This window comes from Dermacentor silvarum, chromosome 11 (genome assembly GCF_013339745.2).
Source record: "Dermacentor silvarum isolate Dsil-2018 chromosome 11, BIME_Dsil_1.4, whole genome shotgun sequence".
NCBI lineage: Eukaryota > Metazoa > Arthropoda > Arachnida > Ixodida > Ixodidae > Dermacentor > Dermacentor silvarum.
The window spans coordinates 53,982,534-53,987,450 of NC_051164.1; positions in this window are offsets into that span (position 1 = coordinate 53,982,534).

The window sequence follows — 4,917 nt, forward strand, 5'->3', positions numbered from 1 at the left end:
TGGAGAGCGTACACAGGAATGATGGTGATTTCTATTGGCATCCCCTTTGAAGTGGGGAGGCAACAAATAGTCATGTAGACTGCATGAGCTAATCAGATTATCTACACATGCTTATCAATCTATCAGTATGGCTACCACTCCTTAATACTTTCTATCCTTCTTAAAAACCTCTATATTTACCATTGTACAGTTACCTGTGCCTGTATTGGATCTGGCCATATCAATCAATCTCTTCCCTGCTTTGTTTCATCAACACTCTAAATGTTTGTTGCTTATCCCGACTGCTGACCAGTTAATGCTTACAACCATTTGAATCACTGTGCTTCTGGAAGGTGTACAGTCCCTTACGGTTCTTGCTGGCGTTTTATGGAATATCTTGGATTCTATTATGATGTTCTGAGTCGTATCTAGATTTTTGCTGCAGCAGGCACATGCCTCATCTTGTAATTATTTGCTCTGGTATATTTTTGTTCTAAGGCTGCCTGCTTGGGCCTCAATAGCAAGGCACTGTCCTTTGGGTTATTGCTCATAGTTTGTCTCCTGAGTTCTTGCCATATTTAAAAATATCCATGGGCACTGCACCGTATGGAAACAACCCGTGTGAGGGTTGTTTCCAACCTTTTCATCCAAGTTACTGTCTATATTAGATGCGAAGTAGCTTATGGCGGGGGCTTTGTCCGTCCCTCCCGCGGCGTCCCACACCTCCACAGCACATGCGCGTCCCCTCCTCCTCTCTCTCCTCTCCTACGCTCCCCCCTTTCTCTCCTCTAGGAATCCGGAGCGGCGCGCACGACAGGTGGTGTGACAGCTGCATACTATGATGGGGGCGCCACGGTAGTTCCGCGGTATGAAAATGACGGAGCACGTGCGCCTCATTCTCTCTCCTGTGCAGTGCCGCGATGAGCGCTCGGGCCGCTGCCGCGAAACCATCTCCCGCTCAAGCTAACCATCTCCCCGCTGCTTCGCATCCACACATGGTTCCCTTTAGCGGGAGATGGAGAAATTTTTTTTCTCTAACATTCCTTTTAATGACTCTTGGTTGTCTATATATACTTTGCCCATTTCTTTTCATCTATGTTCCTGAGTCTTTCTTCAAAACTATTTTTGCTCTGCAGTTCCCCAACTTCAAAGGAGGCCCAACCAATGTTACCATGCACTGCCTCATTTGTGATATTACTGTGGGCCCCCAATGCCAATCAGTATGCAGACCAAGCACGACAAGATCTCCGATTTTTAACACAGTACAACCGTGAAATATTTCATCACTGTTATTATTGTTTGGCGAGCTGGCTTGAATGCGCCCTTGAGTTCATATGAGGTACTTTATCTGGCCAGCACCAAAGTGCTGACAGCCCACGTTTGTGAGTTTCTCTTAAGTACCTCTAAGTACCCCTAAGAGCATTGTCATTGCCTCACATGTGGCACATTGCATCGTGGTAGATGTGTGCAACTTTAATTGAATTATGGGGCTGCACATGTCAAGACCACAATCGGATTATGAGGCACACCATAGTTGACTGCATGATTTTGACACCCTGGTGTTTAACGTGCACCTTGTTCCAAGTGCGCTAGCATTCTTGTATTTTGCTCCCGTCGAAATGCAGCTGCCGCACTCGGGATCGAACTCGCGATGTCGAGCAATGTCATAGCCGTAAAGCTACCGCGGCAGGCACAGAAGTGTTAATATGACGTACGACCGCTTCCGTAGTGTTGCCTAGACCCTATGGTGATTTAATGTGGCTTTGCCTCTGCACGCCTTGCGTCAGCGGTCTGCACGACAAATTTGCATGGCGTTTATTTTATTGCGATAGCAATTATATGGACAGTCCAGGCGCATTTATCCCGTCAGCATCGCCGCCGCCGCCGTGAGGTTTCGTATAAAGACCCAGGGCGACAAAATCGTTGCCGCGCGTGGTATGCTGTATGTGCGAGTGAAAGCGTGCGAGGTTGAGCCGGCGATCGCGGCTCGATCTCCCGCACGCAAGGGAGGGAAGCGGCAAGTAAGCACGCAGTCTTCCGTAGCGCGCAACGTTCCAGGAGGTGGGTAGGGAGAAAGGGGGGAGGGCGGGTAGGCGGCCTGGGCGACCGAGTGCGCCCGCCCGGGTCGCCAGGCGTTCTACGGCCGATACTACTACTATCCTTCGTTATCTGTCCACTTATTTGTTATGGCAATCGATGCTTCGCATTTTGGTCGAAACTGCGACTTTTTTTCTCAAATAGCAGAAACGTACGCTATCGTACCTTCAGTTTGCCCCCAACTGCTGTCGTGTCTACAGTAGTAACGTTTCCTTGCCTTCTCACGTCGTCTTTTCCCTGTCCCGTCCTCACCCCTGTACGGGATCTGCTAGCAGACAGTCGCAATGCTGTTACTGTAGCGAGAGGTACACTGGCAGCATTCTCGCCGCTTCGCTGTGGCCGGTGGCTGCACCGGGAGCTAAGCCGTTGCCTAGCAACCACCACAGCTGGCAGCGCCGCTCGCCGCGCCATCTGACGTCGTCTGCTCGAGTTACCACGGCACGCGGCGACGCGCCGCCGCAGTTGTGTTGCAAGCATTCGCCGCTTGCATCTGGCATGACGTCAGAGGAGGAGCCGGTGAAACCGCGTTGCAACAGAGGAGGAGCCGGCGTTGCATCGTATATATAGAAGTGGCGGCTTGGTGGGATTCGTCTACAGATATGCAAAGTTAGTCGGAGAGATTAAAAGAAGCCAGGCTTCGTCGTCGGAATGAAGCCAAGAGGAGGCAGCGAGCCGAGGAGACGGAGGAAGAACGAGCCGCACGCCTCGAGAAGCGTCGTAAGTACGAAGCGGCCAGGCGAGTGGATTCAGATGAGGATATAGCACCCGAAACGTGTTCAAGTCACTGGACGACAACCTCTTATTATCCTCTCGCCTCACTGACCATCGGGCCGGCCCGTCTTTGTGGCAATTGAGAAACAACAAGATGAAGACTGTCAACATAAATGCGTTACACTTTAAAAATGTCTAGTTTTTAATTGAGTCTTTAATGTAACCATAACTTAACGAGAGGTAACAACCAAACGTAAACACTCAGACGTACGAAGCTAGACGATAAAGATGTAACCGTAGAGAGAACCAAGCTAAACAATAAGATTAACCATACCTCTCGCTACGCAAACCCAGGCATAACAGTTAAGCCACAGCCAATTTTTCACTCGTTTCGCGACTGCTCCCGTTCTACCCATTCTCTGCCTCTTCTCCCTGCTCCCTCGTTACCATTTTGTCTACCTCTACTCTGGACTTGCACGTTAGTAGAAGCAGTTTCGCTGCAGTTTCTGCAATGGTTTTGCGGGGAGTCACGGATAATTGCAGCTGTGACGAGGCTTATGTGACAACGCCCTGCAATCTCCAGAGGGCAATATGCACACGCAGCGCGATGGAAAGGTCCAAACGAGTTTCTCGCTTTGCCTTTCTTCTCTGCCACGCTCCTTCCATATATATACACGCTCTGGAGGGCGTGTATATATATAAACTGGCCCTCCACTGCTGGGTGGAGGGCCAGTTTGTTATTAAGGAACTGTGAAAAAAAGTCGAGCCATAATTTTTTACGACGCGATTCAAGTGTAGGAATACTATTAAGACCTCATTAGTTCAATTGTAGAGTCGAATGTCGAAATTTTATTGTAAACAAACCGGATGGCCTGTCTTTGGATTCGTTCAACTTTCTTTATGTTACATCGAGTGTAGGGGTCCCAGATAATGCAAGCGTACTCGAGCTTTTGTCGAATTAAGTTGTAATAAGGGAGTATAGTTTACCAGAGGATGGGGGGTGTTTAAGATCGCAGAAAGACTTGAAGGTTTGAAGAAAAACTTAGGAACATGGATGAAAATAAATGGGCGGCTAAACTTCACAAATATATGTACCTGAAAAGCGTGGACACAAAATGGAAGAAGAGGTAAAAAACGTTGGAAACTAGCTACAGGGTAATTGCAAGTGTAAATAGACAGCCAGGAGTAATGCAAAAAAAAAAAAATATTGCGTAGCTTGCACTGGTTGCAATATGCTAAAGAGACAGCGGAGCTGATGGGCACCTAGCGAGTACTAGCTTTTGGCTAGGCTAAGCACTACCAAGACATCTCCAGCATATTCCGGAATTTATTGATTGATTAGCTATTGATTGGCTATCGATGACTGACTAAGCTTAAGTAGTCCCAACTATGCTTAGCTAGACTTGGCCAGGCTCAGCTTCGCTAGTTCACTAGCGGCTACAAAAAAAAAAAAAAAGGCTACAAGCGCTATCATTGCGCTTGTAGCCTTTTTCCAGATGGCTCCGGCAACGGAGCCATCTGTGGAAGGCGACGAACGCGGGAGAAGTGGCACGAATGCGGTTGCGCGAGGGGCGCCAATGAGCCAGCTGTGGAAGAAGACGCTCGAGCCACTGCTGATGATGATAGTTTCTGCGTACGTCGGACGGATGAATTTTGGTTTCGCCTAGCCATATACAGCTTCGCTGTAAAATCTTTATTCATGAAAACCACATATGAGCCCCAATTTTCATGCCTCAACTAAAGCGCTTCACGACTACAAGTGTGCGGATAGTAAACGTGTACCAGATTTTTTTTCGACTTGAATACGACAGCTTTTGCACTTAATATAATAACGACCAGTTCAGTGTGCATGGCACATGGTCTGATTTGAAATATGTAGTGCATACTTGTATGCTAAAAATACCTCGCAAACACAACACAATATCGACCTCTAGGCCTTGGGGTCAGAAGAGAAATTCTACATATAAAGCGCCGAGCAAAGCTGTTATTATGCGAAAGCGTCAAATGGCCCATTGAGTGAAAAAGCCGGCGGCGTCTGTAGCAGCGATACCTCCCATTGGCTGCGACGCCACGTCACGACCGTGGCACGCTCTTGCTGGCTCGGGCCTCGACGGAGCAGAGCGGGTGAAA